Here is an 18,258-nt window from a genome sequence, read left to right on the forward strand (position 1 = left end):
CAGTTGTAGTTCATCTATTTGCAAATTCAGAAAAGACTTCATTTCCATGTTTAAAAGTTTTTATGTGGTGTAGAATTCTGTGTTAATTAGGTCATTTTCCTTAAGTATCTAAAGAAATTGGTCTACTCATTTGCATTGCTTCTGATGACCTATCTGTTGAGAACTTTATGTTTGTTGCTCCATATGTTATAAGTCTGTTTTTCTCAAGTTGTCTTCAAGATTTTATTCCCCTACTAGTTTTAAGCAATTTAATAATAATCTACATTGATATGTTTCTTCACGGTTTTAAATTTCATTGAGCTTTTTGGATCTCTGAGCTTGCACCAAATGTAGAAAAATTTAGCTATTTTTCACAGCAATTTTTTTCTATCATTCCCCTTTAGAGAAGTCTAATTACAAATATACTCATATTAAGCCAGATTTGTAACTGAATACAATTGATGCACATCTGTTATTTATGAAGTTGCCCCACAGTATAATGAAGTTCCATTCATATTTTAATAATTCATTTTCCTCTTTGTGCTATCCCTTGAATGGCTTCTATTGTTATGTCTTCCAATTCACTAATCTTTTTTTCTACAACATATAATCTACTGTTAATCCTACCTCTTGCGTTTTTCATCTCAGACATTGTAGCTATTAGCCATCAGAAGTTTGGGATCTTTGCACTGTCTTCCATTTTCTTACTATGTTTGATCTTCCCTTTAGCTTTGTTTTACATATAGAATACAGTTATACCAATTTTAGATATCCTTAATTCTACCATATGAATTAATTCTGAGTCAACTGTAATTAACCTAATGTATGACCTCATTCCATTTCTATTTGAGAGGTAAAGCAGCATGAAGAGAAAAGCACATACAGATGGAGAGCTCCCATTCTGCTGATTCTTCCAATGTCCATAATGGCAGGACACCAAAGCTAGGAGCTCAGTTCAGTTCTGATCACCCGTGTGGGTGGCAGGGACTCAATTACTTGAATCACCACTGTTCCCTCTTAGGATCCGTATCAGCAGAAAGTTAGAACCAGTTGCCAGAAACAGTGTCAGATGTGGGCATCCTAATCTGCTGCCTTACTGCTAGGACAAATGCCTACCCCTGCATGCCTGCTAAATTTTTTATTTAATGCCATATACAATGAAATAACTTGTGAGGTGCCAGGTATTTTTTTCATTACTATAAATGTGCTTGATCTACTTTTCCTGAGATAAATCTTCATTAAAATAATTTTGATAATTTCAGGTCTTGCTTTTAAAATTCCTTACGTGGGAGCAATCTTTGGCCTAGTGTTAACGTGTTAGTTACAGTGCCCACGATCCATATTGGAGTGCTAGGGTTTGATAAGCTTACCCTCCAAATCCTGACTCCAGCATTCCTGATAATGTGGACTCTATCTGGCAACACTGATAGCTCAAGTTCTTGGGTGCTTTCCAGCTACACAGAAGACCAAGACTGAGCTTTTGCTTGCACCAAGTCTTAACCATTGTGTGTATTTAGTGGAGTCAACTAGTGGACAGGAACTCTGTTCCTAACAGCTGGTTTGCTTCCTAAACACTCATAACAGCCAGAATTGGGCCAGGCTAAAGCCAGGAGCCTGGTAGCCCATCTGGGTCTCTCATGTGCTTCGCAGAGTCTCACACCCTTGGATTATCGCCTGTTCTATCCCAGGCATAGTCACAGGAAGATGCATTGGAAGCAGAAAGCTGGGATTGGGATGTTCCAAGCAGAGACTTAACGCAGGGTGCCACAATGCCCACCCCAAGATACTTTAAAATATTATATACAATGCCCCATGTATTGTGAGGTCTTTTAGTCTTCCAAGTGGGAACAGGCACTATTCCTATTCCTGTGAGAACATTTTTCCCTATTCAAACATTTCTCAGAGGTTCTTCCCCCTGCCTTGGTTAGTTTCCCTAAATTCACAAACTGATCGGTACTGAGCTGAAAACTTAAGGGAGCTACCTCTACAGATCTTTGGAGTTACTTTTATTAACTTTACTACTCGAGGACTCTGATAAATTCTAATGCTTTTAGCCTTTGGAGACTATCACTAAGGACTCCTCAAATGAGATTTACCACTGTTCTTTATTTCTATGACGAGGTCTGGAAAGTTCTTGAATGCAGGAAGCTGAGAAAATGGTACAGCCTGCATTATTTGATTCTTTTCTCACAGGAAATAGATTTGTTTGTTAACTAATAGCTTTTGCCTTGAAAATTGTCTGCCTCAAGCACAGGGTTATATCTTGCCCAAACAACATCGTTCCAAACTGCCTAGAAATAGAAATCCTTATTAACTTATTTATAATTGCTAAAATATCATTTTCTTAGTCCAGTTATCAGACTGGTACATATATGAGATATATAAAAGCAATGAAATCAATATATCAAAGAGATACCTGGACTCCCAAGTAAACTGCAGCAATATTCACAATAGCATTGGTATGGAATAACCCAATGATGGCTGTGAAATGAATGGATAAAAAAAGCATAATATACATATGATATGTATACACATACAGTGTAAAATTATTCAGTCATAAAGATAAAATCTATTCTCATTTGCAGAAACAAGGATGGAATTAGAGAACATTATGTTAAATGCATTAATGCAGGCACAGAAAGATATTCTATATTCTCTCAAATTTGGAAGCTTTAAAAGTTAATTTCATAAAAGCAAACATAAAATAGTAGTCATTAAAGATTACAAATGTACGAGAAGGTGGTATAGATGCAGGTTGGGTACAAAGTACCAAAATGCAGTTAGAAAGGAGGGATATGTTCTAATGTATTATCGCACTATAGCATAGCTATAGTTTGCAACTACTTAGCACACATAAACATAAATTTTAAAGTGCTGAAATGTATGTTTAATTATTTATTATTTAAAATGCACAGTAACAGATATGGACAGAAAGAGAAAGAGATTTTCTATCTTCTAGTTTACCCCATGTATGCCTACAATAGCCCAGGCTGGGCCCAGCAAAAATAGAAGCCTGAAATTCCATTTGGGACACCCACAAGGCTGGGAACAGTGCATGTACGTGAGCTATCACCTGTGCCTCCATTATGCACATCAGCAGGAAACTGGAATATAAATGGAGCAGGGATTGAAACCAGACACTTTAAAATGGGATATAGGCCTATCAACTGTTATCTTAACCCTGTACCAAATTCCCATCAAGAGCAAATACTGTGGCACAGTGGGTGAATCTGTCACTTCAATGCCAATATTTCATATGGACACTGGTTCAAGTTCTGGATGCTTCATTCCTGACCCATCTCCCTGCTATTGGCATAAGAAAAGCAGCAGAAGATGCCATCCAATGTAGCACAATCCCTATAAAAGTTCCTGGCTACTGGCTTCAGCCTGGTCCAGCACTGGCTTTTGTGGCCATTTGGGGAGTGAACCAGTGGATCGAAAATCTCTCAGTGTCTCTCCCTCACTCTATTTTTCTGTCTCTCTCATTTTCTATTTTTGCAACTTTGCCTTCCAAATACATAAATAAATATTTAAAAGGCATATATGTTTTTAAATACCCACTGCAATATAAATTTTATAAAGAGCTAGAACATAGGAGTTCAAAGATTCCCAACACAAATAAAGATAATTTTTTTCAGAAAATGGAAATGCTAATTACCCTGGTTAGCACATCATATATATATTGTGTGTGTGTATATATATATATACCAAGTTATTACAATGTATACTATATATACAAGTAGAAAAACATTTAAAAGAATTCATGAAAGTTCACATTATGTTAAAAGTATTTTAGATTATTGTTTCTATATATATCAGAGGCAAGAAGAGATCTCCCTTCTAGTGGTTCACTTTCCCAAATACCTCTAATAGTTGAGGATGGGTAGTAGCTGGAGACAGGAGCTAAGAGCACAATCTAGGTCTCCCATGTGGGTGGCAGGGATCCAGTGATTGAAAGCAACACTGCTGTTTCCCATGGTTGCACTAGTAATCCAGGCCTTCCAGTTCTGATTCCTGGTGCTGGTTCCTCAGTCCAGGAATTTACCTGGGCATACTGACACCGGAAGCTGGCCTCATACCTACTAGGGTAAGTATCAGATTCTTCCCCTTGACCACTCTCTTCTTTCAAAAAATCTTTATTCACTTCAATTTGAAAGGCAAAGATACAGGGGACAGACAAAGAGAGATCTCCCATCCCCTGGCTTCACTTCCAACATGATCACAAGTAGTGCTGGTCCAGCCCAAAGCCAGGAACCCAGAGCTCAATCTTGAATTCTTACGGTGGGTATTAGGGACCCAAAAACTAAAGCCAACACCTGATGATTCCAAGAGTACACATTATCAAGAAATTGACTCAAAAGGACAGGTGGGAATGTGATCCCAACCACTTACATATGAGATTTGGGCATACCAAGCAGTAGCTTAACCACTGTGCCATATGCTTTCCAAACACAGTATCTTATTTTCCAAGAATCTTTTAAAGATGTCTTTTATTATAAGTCAATTGAAAATTAAGATAAAAGTCAGAACTAGAATTCAAAATAACAATTGCAAATAAAATCAGTGTAATGCAAAAGAATACAGGTAGATGAAAAAAATCAATGTTAGATGAATAAAATACTACTGAGGAGAGAGATCAATATAAGTAATAGTAATTACAATCCCAGCATTATCAAGGTGTTTCCTTCACTTATCTGTGTGAGACACCAAGAACACAATGCACTTATTCCACCATTACTTTTACATTACTAAGGCTGTTGGTGTTATAAGCCTCCATAACCAGTTATACTGTCCTATCAAGTCCTGAAAAACAGCCCACCAATGTCACACAGTCTTAGAGACACATAAATTGATGTCGCAAGAAGACAGCTGCCTGCATCTCCTTCAACTCCAAAAACAACACCCGGCTATCACAACCACAGGGTGAATGATGCCGAACTCCCTGTGAACTGAAGATTCACACTCATACTTGGAAACTCATACTCATATCAAAGTCTGAACTGCAGTAGGCTTGAACACTGTGTCCCTTATAGGCACATCGACATTGTTGAAAGCAAAACAAAATCACTCAGAGACCATGTTTCTGGATTCATCTTGAATTAAAGAGACATCAGATGTAAGAAACTCAAAGGACTCCAAGCAAACTCAACTTCAAGGTATACTGTAGTCAAACTTTAATGTCAAAGAAAAAAAATCCTAAATACAGTCACAGTAAAACCACAAAATTACATATAAAGTAAAACAAACTAGACTAACAGAGACTTCTCAACATAAGTCCACAAAGTCAAAGAAAGTGGAATGATAACATTCAAGATCTTAACAAAAGAAAACCCACATATACCACAGCATGTATCTTCTCAGCCCCAGAATGGAACAAAGCCAGAAATTAACAAAAACAATAGAACACTCAAAAAATATCAAAACTAAACAACATGCAACTGAATAAGCAATGACCATTGAAAAAATTAAAAAGGAACCATGAAAATAATTTTATAAGCAAATTAAAAAGGAAACAAAGACTTTCTTGAAAAAAATGAAAACAGAACATTTAAAAACTGGGGAAATACTGCAAAAGCTTAATTAAGAAAGGAATTTATAGTTGTAAGTGCTGATATATAAAAAAAAGACTTTCTGGGAAAAAATGACCCAATGAAGCAACTCAAAAACTTAAATAAACAAGAAGATACCAAACTCCAAGTTAGTAGAATGTAAAAATATCAAGTTTCAGAGCAGAAATAGATGAACTTGCAATAGAAAAACATTATAAAAGAGCAAATTTTAAAAACTAGTATTTTTGAAAAGCTAAACAAAATAGACAAACCTTTATCCAGACTAATAAAGAAAAAAGTAGAAATAAAAAAACTCAAAATAAAACTAGAGGTAAAAAGAAGTCATTACAAAGAACACCACTGAAATACAAAGGTTGATAAGAAAGTATTATGAAGAACTATAAATGCTAATAAATTTTTCAAAAGCTCAAAAAACGAATACCTGAATACAGAAAACCTACTAAGATTAACTCAAGAGGATATAGACAGACAATGTAAACAGCATGGAATTCTGCCGAACACTTTTGTGAAGTCAGAATCACTCTGATACTAAAATTGAACAAACATACAACACAAAAAGAAAACTACAGGCCTATAACCTTGATGAACATAGATGCAAAAGTTCTGAACAAAATACTAGAAATCTGAATTCAAAAACATTTAAAAGATCATGCAGGCCCAGCATGATGGCTCAATGGCTAAATCCTCACCTTTCAAGTGCCAGGATCTTATATGGGTGCTGGTTCATGTCCCAGATGCTCTACTTCCAATTCAGCTCCTGCTTATTGCCTGAAAAAGCAGCAGAGGATGGCCCAATGCCTTGGGACCCTGAACCCTGGGGGAGACCAAGAAGATCCTGGTTCCTGGCTTTGGATTGGCTCAGCTCCAGCCATTGCGGCCATTTGGGGAGTAAATCAGCACATGGAAGATCTTTCGGTCTCTCCTTCTCTCCATAAATCTGATCTGCCTTTCCAATTAAAAATAAAATAAATAAATAAACCTTAAAAAAAAAAAAGACCATGTATAATGATCAAGTAGAATTCTTTCCAGCAGTGCAAGGTTTGCTCAACATTTGCAAGTCAATAAATATCATAAATCACATTAACAAAATGAAAAACCATAACCATATAATCATTTCAACAGATGCAGAGAAAGTATTCTATAAGATTCAATATCCCTGGGCCTCACACAGTAGCCTAGTGGCTCAAGTCCTTGCCTTGAATGCACAAGAACCCCATATAGGCAACAATTCTAATCTCAGTTGCTCCTCTTCCCATCCAACTCCTTGCCTGTGGTCTAGGAAAGCAGTCAGGGATGGCCCAAGCCTTGGGACCCTGCACTCACATGGGAGTCTTGGAAGAAGTTCCTGGCTCCTGGCTTCGAATTAGTGCAAATCCAGCCATTGCAGTCATTTGGGGAGTGAATCATCGACAGAAGATATATCTCTGTCTCTCCTCCTCTCTCTATATATACCTGACTTTACAATAAGAATAAATAAATCTTTTTTTAAAAGATTCAAAACACTTTTATGATAAAACCTCCTACAAATTAGGTATAGAAGGCCCAACAGTGGCATAGAAAGCCATTCCTCTGTCTGGGGTGCTGGCATGCCATATGAGCACTGGTTCGTGTTCCCACTTTTGATCTAGCTCCATGCTTCTGGACTGGGAAGGCAGAGAAGGATGGCACAGGTCCTTAGACCCCTTACAACCATGTGGGAGAACAGGAAGATGTTCATGGCTTCTGGCCATCTCATCACTGTGGCCATTGGATGGCCATTGTGAACCAATGGATGGAAGACCTCTGTCTTTGTCTCTCCTTTTCTGTGTAACTCTGATTTTCAAAAACAAACAAACAAATAAATAAGACTTTTTAAACATAACAAATTAGGCCTAGAAGAAACTTCCCTCAAAATAAAAAAGTTATATATGGCAAATCAATAGCCAGTATCATACTGAATAGGGAAAAGCTGAAAGCATTTTCCCTTAGACCTGGACCAAGACAGAGATGTCTACTTTCACCATTCTTATTCAATAGGAAATGGAAGTCTTAGCAAGAGCAACTAGGGAGAAGAAAGTAATCAAGGACATCAAAACTGAAAAGAAGAAGCCAAAATATTCAGGTTTATAGATTACATAATGTTGTGCATGGAAAACACTAACACTCCATCAAAAAGCTGTTCAAACTGATAAACCAATTCAATAATCATGCAAGCTCACAAAATAAACATGAAAAACAGTAGATTTTTAAATATACTGATGGTTTACTAAAAGTAAAATCAACAAAGAGATCCCATCCACAACAGTAACACACACACACACACACACACACACACACACACACACACACACAAATCAGATATCTAGGAATAAATCTAATGAAACAAATGAGAGATCTCCATAATGAAAAACACAAAGCACTGATCAAAGAAATCAGCAGGGACACAAAGAAATGGCAAGATATTCCTTGTTTGTGGATTGGAAAACTCAAATATCATTAAAATGTCTGTACTATCTACAGAGTCAATGAAATCCCTATCAAAATACCAATGACATTCTTTATAGAATTGGGATGAAAAATACTCTGGGGTCAGTGTTTGTGATCTAGCTGGTAAATTCACATGGGTGCTGGTTCAAGACCGTATTGCTCAACTTCCAATCCTGCTCCCTGCTCATGGCCTGGGAAAGCAGCATCTGCATCCACATGGGAGACCAAGAAGAATTTCTGGGCTCTTGACGTTAGCCTGGCAAAGCCATAGTCATTTCAGCCATTTGGAGAGTGAATCAGCAGATGGAAGATCTCTCTGTTTCTGACTCTCTCTCTCTCTCTCTCTGTAACTCTGCCTTTGAAGTAAATAAAAATTTTTACAAAGACCAAAGTTTAAAAGCTGACACCATAAAAATGCTGGAAGAAAATTTAGGGAAAACACTTCAAGTTGTGGTAGTAGGTGATGATTTCTTGGATAAGACCCTCAAAGCACAGGCAACAAAAGCAAAACTAAACAAATGAACTATATGAAACACAGAAGTTTGTACACAGCAAAGGAAACAACCAAAAAAGAAGAGATACCCAAGAATCAGAAAAAATATTTATAAACTATCTAAACAATAAGGGATTAATATCCAGAATATGTCAGCAGTTCAGAATCAATAGTACTGAAACAAAAACTCCAGTTAATAAATGGGCATTAGGGAAAAATGTTTAATATCACTAGCCATCAGAGAAATAATAATTAAGGGGTTGGCATACTGGCATTGCATACGGGTGCGGGTAAAAGTCCTGGCTGCTCCACCCTATATGCTATGTCACAGTGAGGACCCTGAAAGCTATTCTTTTGAGCTAAAATCCCAGATTACACAAGAATTCTATCTGCTGAAACATTTTATTCTTATAGGGTTTTTAAATTTTTTAAAACATCTGTTTATTTCTAGAAGAAAGGCAGATTTACAGAGAGCAGAAAAGATCTTCCATCCACTGATTCACTCCCATGTGAGTGTAGGGTCCCAAGTTTTAAGGCCATCCTCCTTTGCTTTCCCAAGTAACAAGCAGGGAATTGGATGGAAAGTGGAGTAGCTGGGACACAAAACAGTGCCCATATGGGATCCCGGTATTTGCAAGGTGAGGATTTAGCCATTCAGCCATTGTTCCAGGCCCTGATTTCTGCTGTTTTCAAAGATATTTCTGTAGTATCTTTCCTGTTCTTTCCAGTTTGTTTAAATGTCTCTGAAACTTCATATATGCATAATTAGGTAGTCTGTAATTCTTTTAAAAGGTATGAAAAACAGTTGGAAATAGTCAAAGAATATATATTTTGTGTAATTAAATACCTCACATAAAACTTAAGATTATTTCTGCTTGGCATCATAGGAATAAAAACTACTTTTAGCTTTTAACTGATTTTAAGACATCTGCATTCCACACTGGTGTACCAGGGTTCAATTTCTGGCTTTAATTCCTGATGTTAGCTCTGCCATTGCACACCCTAGAAGGCAATGATTACAGCTCTAATAATTGAACTCCTGTCACTCGGGTCAGACAACTAGATTGTGTTCCTTGCTTCCAGCACTCACAGGCATTTGTAGAGTGAACAGCAAATAGGATCAAGCATTCTCTTGCCCATTTTCTCTGTCTCCATCCCTCCGGCTTTCAAATAGTTAATTAACAACAACAACAACAAGAAAGAGTACAGAAACTAGAAACTTGAAACAACAGATAGCAAGCCAAAATCTTAGCGCAGTTTCCCAAGTTATAACAATGGCAGTGGAACCAAGAGTACATTACATGGTAAGAACAGCATAAGCTACCACACCAAGAAAATAATTCAGCTCCTATATTGCAACATGTTTTTTTTTTAGGCATTTTCCAATTGCACAAAGTAATATTCTGATTCAACCAGAATGGTAAGTCAGCCAAAGGTTCCTCCACAGACTCTTTTCTCTGTAATATCTTCAGAGTGCATAGCTCCAAGCAAAAAGCACATAAAGATAGGGGCATGATGTTGGAACATGTAAAATGATACATAGCAGCAGTAGAAACAGGATAGAAAAATAGAGTTGAACAGATCATATCTCAGCAAAGTAAGTAAACACAAGATCTGACCAATTTAGGCAGATGACCCAAAACAAAACAAAAAACTCTCAAAAACAGGCCCACAGACAAATATCAGCAGTTATTGCAATATAAAATACAATCCTGGCTTCAAAGTTATTACAAAAAAGAACACTTTGCTAGCGGTTATATGATGATGAACAAGTCTGGAAATCCTTGATCAATGGTTTCTATTGAAAAAGCACCAGAGGAGCTCACTGACCAAGTAGACACAAAGAGGATGAGAAGATGAAGACAGACACACGCATTTGGCATTGGCTGGACACCCCGTGGGCCACCCTCATCCCACGGCACAGTGCTGGGTCAGAGTCCCGGCTCTGCTCCTGCAGCTAGCTTCCTGTGAATGTATTACACTACGTAGCACTAGCTGGGGGAAAGGGCGTTTGGGTTCCTGGCACTGTGTTGGAGAACTGGATTGGGTTCCTAGCTACTGGCTTCACCTTGACACAGGCCTAGCTGTAGTGAACATGTGGAAGTGACTCAGTGGCTGGGAGATCTCTCTCTGCATATCTCTCAGTCTCTCTCCTTTCAAATTAGACAAATAATTTAAAACAGTGAAGGCAATGGCACAAAAGATATTCTAGGTGGTCATTTTTTTTCTCCTTTTTTGTGTATACTATTTATAATACTATTTTTTTTAAATGGGATTTAAGTAGTTAAGTTAGTTTCATTACAATTAATATGTTGCAGGAAAACTAACATTAAATGGATTGTCTATGTTTCCATTTATTTAGAAATTTTATTTTCTTTTAAGTATAATAAAATTTTTTTTCATGCTGAAAAGAAGAAATACATGAAGAAAACTGAAAGGAAGGACTGGTTTAAAAAGCCTGCAGCAACTGCACAATACGTAAGGTGGCAGCAATGTGTTAGAGTGGGTTAAGCCACTGCTTGGGATCACCACACTCTGTATCAGGGCACCTGTCGAGTCCCAGCAACTCCAGTTCTAATCCAGCTTGCGGGCAATGCCGGAAAACCTACACCAACAGGACTCACACCCCACAGCTCTCTCGCACACTCTCTCTCTTTCTCTTTCTCTTTCTACATTTTAAATGAACAAATAAATATGTAGAAAAAGGCATGTAAAAATACCATACATTCTATAACTGGTTTCCTGTTTTATCTGCTCAATTACTTCAAACAAGACACAATAGGAGATACTAGGAAATAACTGAAATAAAGTGACACCTGAGATTCAAGAGCATTTGGTTGGTGTAAGTTTGAATTAACTAATAAAATAACCGCAGCACTTTATTTATAGACAGTAACTGAAAGACATGGAATAGAATATTTAGTTATTTAATTATTTATTTGAAAGTCAGATATATAGAGAAGAGAGACAGAAAGCAGGAGGAAGTGTCCACCAATTCACTCCCCAAATGGCTGCAATAGCCAGAGCTCAGCTGATCTGAAGCCAGGAGCCAGGAGCCTCCTCCAGGTTTCCCACGCAAGTGCAGGGTCTCAAGACTCTGGGCCATCCTTGACTGTCTTCCCAGGCCACAAGTGCTGAGCTAGATGGGAAGTGGGGCTGCAGCAATTAGAATTGGTGCCTATATGGGATTCTGGTGCGTGCAAAGTGAGGACTTTAGCCACTAGGCTACTGTGTGTGGCCCATTTCCCAGATCCAGTACTGTGGCATGGTGGGTTAAGTTGTAACTTGTGATGCTAGCAATCCATATTAGCATGCAGGTAGGAGTTCCAGCTTCCTACTAATGTGCCTGGCAAAACAGCAGATAAAGAACCAAGTATGCCCCCTAGGAGGAAGACCCAGATAAAGTTATAAGCTCTTGGCTTTCACTTGGCCTAGTCCAGACTTTTGTAGCCATTTGCAAAGTGAACCCATGAATGGAAGCTCTCTCTCTCTCTCCTTCTTTCTCCATGCCTTCCTTTCTCTAAAATTCTGCATTTCAACTAAAGTAAGGTATATCTTAAAAATTGTTTGACAAATAAAAAAGTAAAGAAAGTTAAAAACTATTTATGATAGATGGCCTATATGAAAGAAGAGAATAAACATCCTACTTAAAATTTATATCGGGCCCGGCAGCGTGGCCTAGTGGCTAAAGTCCTCACCTTGAATGAACCAGGATCCCATATGGGCACTGGTTCTAATCCCGGCAGCCCCACTTCCCATCCAGCTCCCTGCTTGTGGCCTGGGAAAGCAGTCGAGGACTGCCCAAAGCTTTGGGACCCTGCACCCGTGTGGGAGACCCGGAAGAAGTTCCTGGCTCCTGGCTTCAGATCGGCATAGCATCGGCCGTTGCACTCACTTGGGGAGTGAATCATCGGACAGAAGATCTTCCTCTCTGTCTCTTCTCCTCTCTGTATATCTGACTTTCCAATAAACAAAAATCTTAAAAAATAATTTTAACTATATCAACAAGTAAGCAATGATGTCATGGCATGTCAATTCTCTAACTTTTTTCCTTCAACACTTTATTTGAGATTGTACATAATTTGTCTTTCTGTATACTTCAGAATTGGGTGTTACTATTTACAAAACAATGGTTAGGATCTGCATTAGGGTTGAGGTCAATCTACAAAGTCTGAAAGAACGAACATCTTGACAAATTGAGTGCTTCTATCCACGTACATGAAGTATCTCTCACCAGTTTACACCTTTGATTTCTTAATGAGTTTTTTACTTTTCTTCATATTATCGTCCATATGTTTTGTTAGTTTCTTATCTGAAACATTTCAGGATCAGTTTGGCTGTTCCAGTTCTGTTACAACTTCCTGCTAGTGTCCCTGGGCAAGCAGTGGATGATGACATAAGTAATTGGGTCCCTGCCATCTACATGTTAGACCCAGATGGAGTCCCAGGCTGCTGGCTTTAGCCTGGCCAACCTTGAGGATGAACCAGAAGAAGAACAATTTCTCTTTTTCTCCTCTCTTCTTCCTCCTATCCCTCCCCTCGTCCATCTCTACCCCTGTCATTCTGCCTTTTAAATAAAGAGACAAATCATGGGGCTAGCACTGTGGGATAATGTTCAAGCCCTGACCTGTCAGTTCAAGTACTGCTGCTTTACTTCTGATCCAGCTCCATGATAATGCAGCTTCGAAAGCAATGGAAGACAGCCCAAGTTCTTGGGTCCCTGTACCTACACCGAGGACCCAGATGAAGCTCCTGGCTACTGGCTTCACTCCTGTCCCAGCTGTGGCAACTGCAGCCATTTGTGTAGTGAAATTGGCCAGCTGAAAATCTCTCTCTTCCTTTCTCTCCCTGTAACTAACTTTCTTTTTTTTTTTTTAAGATTTATTTTTATTATTTTTTTATTGGAAAGGCGGATATACAGAGAGGAGAGACAGAGAGGAAGATCTTCCGTCCGATGATTCACTCCCCAAGTGAGCGCAACGGCCGATGCTATGCCAATCCGAAGCCAGGAGCCTCTTCCGGGTCTCCCACGCGGGTGCAGAGTCCCAAAGCTTTGGGCCGTCCTCGACTGCTTTCCCGGGCCACAGGCAGGGAGCTGGAAGGGAAGCGGGGCTGCCGGGATTTGAACCGGCGCCCATATGGGATCCCGGGCGCGCAAGGCGAGGACCTTAACCACTTGCGGCACCTTGCCGGGCCCTGTAACTAACTTTCAAATAAATCAATCTTTTTAAAAAAATAAAATAGCACTATTGGAATATAACTGACATAAGATAAATTTCGGATGTCCAAAGGATACAGTTTGGTGTTTCAATATATGAACATATTTGTGAATTGTAAAGATAGTGAATATGTCCATCACTCCAAACGTTTTGTCATTTCTTTTTTTAAACATTTATTTATTTTTATTTCAAACACAGGTGTACAGAGGGAGAAGGAAAGATGGAGAAGGAGATATAGAGAAGGTCTTCCAACCTTGGGCTCATTCCCCAAAAGACTACAAACATCCTGAGCTGAGCTGATCTGAAGCTGGGAGCCAGGAGCTTCTTTCTTGTCTCCCATATGGGTACAGGGACCCTAAGGCCTTGCATCATCCGCTGCTATCTCAGCAGGCAATAAGTAGAGAGCTGCAAATGGAGTAGCCAGGACATGAACCAGCACCTACATGGGACGCCGGTGCAACAGGGTAGAGGAATAGCTTGCCGTGCCACTGCACTGGCCCCTCTTATTTCTTCTTTAAAATTCCTCACCCCTGCCTATAACTCCATGTTCTCAGGCAACTACCTACTTTTTATCATTAAAAAGTTGTCTGTATCCTCTCTGAGTTTCTTCATTCAGAAAACTAACCCTGAGTTTAAGTATTTTGTCGCATTTGTGCTGATAGTACATCCTCTTTGTATTTTATTTATTTATTTGGTTTTTTGGGTTTTTTTGTTTGTTTGTTTGTTTTGCCAACTAGAATTCCATTGGAGAGATGTTACAGAGGTTTTTTTTTTTTTTTTTTTTCATTAATCCAGTGGTGAGTATTTCAGACACTGTATTTGGGGAAAATGCAAATAAAACTACTACGAAGATGAAGTACAAGAGTATGAGGACATATATCTTTTTTTTTCTCCCTCCTTGGGCAAGTTCCTAAGAGTAGAATGTCTGTATCTTGTGATTGGTATATGTTTAAGTTTGTAAGCAATTGTGAAATTCCTTTCCAAAGTGGTTTTTCACTTTATAACATCACCAGCAGTAAACTAGTATTCTTACTTCTACAAACATGGAAAAACCTGGTAGATCAGATTTTTAAATTTTATCAATTCTATTTAAGGTAGAGGTATGTCAATATATGAACACTGTTTATGTGTTTTCTTTTGAGAAATCACATCACATAAAGGTATCTATCTTAAAGATAACAGTGCAGTGACAGTACATACAGAATGCTATGAAACCACCATCTTATCTAACAGTAGAAAACAGTTGTTTTTTTTTTTCCTCCATCCTCCTGCCACTGGCAACCACCAGTTTCTGTAATTACCTATTTTCTGTCTTCAGATTTCCAACGTTCTGTCTCTGGATCTACCTATTATGGATCATATAGAAGGAATCCTACAACAAAGGCCATTTGGCTTCTTTCACTTGGCATAGTGGTACTGAGGCTCATCTGAATTTGCAGTGTATAACAATGAGCTGCTCTTTGTTGGATGAATTATCCTTCATTCCATGGACAAAGTATAATTTGCACATATATTCATCTACTGATGAATACTTAGGTTGTTTTCCTTTTCCTTTTTTCCTGTTATCAATAGGATTGCTATAGATAGATAGATAGATAGATAGATAGATAGATAGATAGATAGATAGAGTATTTGAGCAACTGATTTCAAAACTTTGTGATATATATCTAGGAGCACAACTGTTGTATTATATGGTGATTCTGTTAACATTTTTAGACACTGTCCAACTGTTTCTAAAGAATGATTCTAACACTGTATATTTCCATCAGCAATATAGAACAAGTTCCCAGTTTTTCCATGTTCTCTCTAATGCTTGTTTTTTGCTTTAAAAAAATCATCCTAGTGAGTGTGAAGTGGTATCATACCGTCATTTTGATTTCTATTTCCTTGACGACTGATGAGGTTCCTCAGTTTTTCATATGTATAATCTGTATATCTTCTTTAGATAAATGTCTATTCAGGCCTTTATCCAGTTTTCAAAAGTGGATTGACTTTTATTGATGTGTAAGTCAATATATACTCAACATACTAGTTATTTGTAATATGTATATACATGTTGAAGATAAAAGTACTATTAGATAAATGTTTTGCAAACATTTCTCAAATTCTGTTGGTTGTCTTTTCATTTTGAAATTGTGATTTAAAGTACAAAATTTTCAGGCCCAGTGCAATAGTGTAGCAGTTAAAATCCTTGCCTTGAATGAGCCAGGATCCCATATGGGTGCTGGTTCTAATCCCGGCAGTCCTACCTCCTATCCAACTCCTTGCTTATGCCCTGGGAATGCAGTTGAGGATGGCCCAAAGCTTTGGGACCCTGCACCCACGTGGGAGACGTGGAGGAAGCACTCCTGGCTCCTAGTTTCAGATTGGCTCAGCTTCAGCCGCTGCAGCTGCTTGGGGAGTGAACCATCAGAGGAAGATCTTCCTCTCTGTCTCTCCTCCTCTCTGCATATCTACCTTTCCAATAAAAATAAATATTTAAAAAAAATACAAAATTGGGCCTGGCAGCGTGGCCTAGTGGCTAAAGTCCTCACCTTGAATGCTGGGATCCCATATGGGCACTGGTTCTAATCCCGGCAGCTCCACTTCCCATCCAGCTCCCTGCTTGTGGCCTGGGGAAGCAGTTGAGGTCGGCCCAAAGCCTTGGGATCCTGTACCCGTGTGGGAGACCTGGAAGAAGTTTCTGGTTCCTGGCTTCGGATTGGCACAGTAGCGGCTGTTGCACTCACTTGGGGAGTGAATCATCGGACAGAAGATCTTCCTCTCTGTCTCTTCTCCTCTCTGTATATCTGACTTTGTAATAAAATTTTTAAAATAATAATAAATAAATCTTAAAAAAACCAAAATTATCAAATATCGGTGGAGTCTAGTTTATCTACATTCTTTGGATACTGATGCTTTCAAGAAACATTCAGATCTTTTTCCAAAGTGTTATTACCACTTTTTCTACATGCAATGTTTGACAATTATACATGAGAAGCTGGTGAACTGCCACGGTCCCTTCCAGGCCCTGCACTCACAGATACACATGCACAGTGAAGCCAGGAGCAGGCCCAGGGAACCCAAAGCCAGCAGACCATCATCATTCCCGGGCCCTGTCCCAGCAGCTTCTGATGTAGGCAAGCAGCCTGTGCTCTCATGTCCTGTTGGCATCAGACATGTCAGAATCTCTGATCCCAGGGACCAGATCCTCTGGCTGAGTACTGTGTATGGCCTGGCCTCAGTGCGCACATTGCATGTTAGGACACTTCAGTTGCTGACTCCTGTGCATGGGGGAATAGCATACCCAGGTTCCTACTCCTGTGGACCAACTGATGGCCTCAAATATTTCTACATAATAAGTAAAGCCTTTGCTTTTACCATATCAAGGCTGCTGCACTTTAAGACAAACATGTTCTACTTTTTCTCCTCTCTGGAAGCTGCCAATGGCAGGAGAACTCTCTAGTGAATTCTAATAAAATACTAGAAGATATTGGTATGTAATAAGAAGCTAATTTTAGAAACCTGATTATTGCTTTAGGCAACTTTGTCTACCCTTCAGGCCGACTTACACGGTGAGTACCATGGTCTGGGGTCACTCTGTCTTAAGTAATTATGGAGAATCAACAGGCATTAGATTATATACTTATAAAACAAGGTGATGCCTGTGTGATGATTAATGGAATCTGTGACTTCTTCCCCAACAGTAGTCTGTTCATTAGAAGGGACATTAAAAATCTTTATGCTCAAGCTAGATGGCTTTGAAATCTACATGCGGGCAGTCTATCATCACACAATATTTAGGAAATAATAAACTACCATCTTCCCTTTTTACAAAGCATACAATCCGCAATTTGACAATTTGGGGTTGTGAGCTGGCTGGCCCGGGCAAGGCTAAAGCACCTCTCAGCACATGTTTTTGTTGGGCCTAGGGGCAGACCAGACTGAACTACACTCCTGCATCCATTGGTGATCACGAGAGTCAGAATGGGTGTGTGACAAGCCATTCTAGGCCAGGGCACTATTGGTTCACATGAGAGTTGGGTCTGGGGGTGGGTCAGGCTGGGCTAGGTTGTAGCACCCAGCACTAAGAGCCAGAATGGATACTGGCCAAACGGGCTAGGCTGTGGTACCCACCAGTGAGTGCCAGGACTTGGGGCTGGCCATGTCTGTCTGGATAGCAGCACATTCTGGCACATGTGAGATCCAATGCTGGGGGCAGATCAAGCAGGCAAACTTGGAAAACTCCCTTGTTAGGCCAGTGCTCTCACTTGTGTATACAAGAACTGGAGCTGTGGGCAGGCCAGACCAGGTTGGGTTGCAATATCCACTGGTATATGCGTGAGCCAGGTATGGGTACAGGCAAAGCAGGATCACTCCACAGCACACACTGACTCGAGTGAGATCCAGGACAGGATGCAAGACAGGCCAGACTGGATGGCAACATCCAGCAGTTCACTTGAAGCTTGAGAGTGGAGCAGGCTGGGCTAGTTGGGACTGGAGCTGGGCTTGGCTGAGCCAGGCTATAGCACCTGTTGGCAAATGCAGAGAC

The sequence above is a fragment of the Ochotona curzoniae genome, unplaced genomic scaffold (genome assembly GCF_017591425.1).
Source record: "Ochotona curzoniae isolate NIBS_2020 unplaced genomic scaffold, NIBS_Ocur_1.0 contig_2210, whole genome shotgun sequence".
Lineage (NCBI taxonomy): Eukaryota > Metazoa > Chordata > Mammalia > Lagomorpha > Ochotonidae > Ochotona > Ochotona curzoniae.